Below are 351 nucleotides of genomic sequence, written 5' to 3' on the forward strand. Positions count from 1 at the left end.
ATTTGTCTTTCTAAAGAAATAATTAAATAGTTGTGTTTTACAGTTGACATTCATACAGTATATGAAGGTGAATATTAAATCTTTCATTCATAGTTTTATTTTGTGCCATAAGTAGCTTTACATTTGTGTTCATGCTGGAATGCTTTAGTTCTTGTTAATTAAGTTTTATTTTTTCATATATTGTTTTTCTTATTATTATCTTTACAATGATGAATAGCATTTTTACTTAGCTTCATATATAGTGAACCTGCTAGGTATTAGGACTATGATGTATTGTTGAAAAACCTGTGGTTAAAAGCACCTTGGCCTTTACAAGTTTATTTTCCTTTCCTCCTGTTATCCTCTCGTTGC

At 28.5% G+C, this 351-nt stretch overlaps 1 protein-coding gene across 1 annotated transcript in view; it reads left to right on the plus strand.

Moving 5' to 3' along the window:
* LOC119588764 (1-phosphatidylinositol 4,5-bisphosphate phosphodiesterase delta-4-like) overlaps positions 1-351 on the plus strand; it is a gene marked incomplete in the record, with an annotated part of 59,480 nt that overhangs the window by 39,134 nt on the left and 19,995 nt on the right.

This window comes from Penaeus monodon, chromosome 24 (genome assembly GCF_015228065.2).
Source record: "Penaeus monodon isolate SGIC_2016 chromosome 24, NSTDA_Pmon_1, whole genome shotgun sequence".
Lineage (NCBI taxonomy): Eukaryota > Metazoa > Arthropoda > Malacostraca > Decapoda > Penaeidae > Penaeus > Penaeus monodon.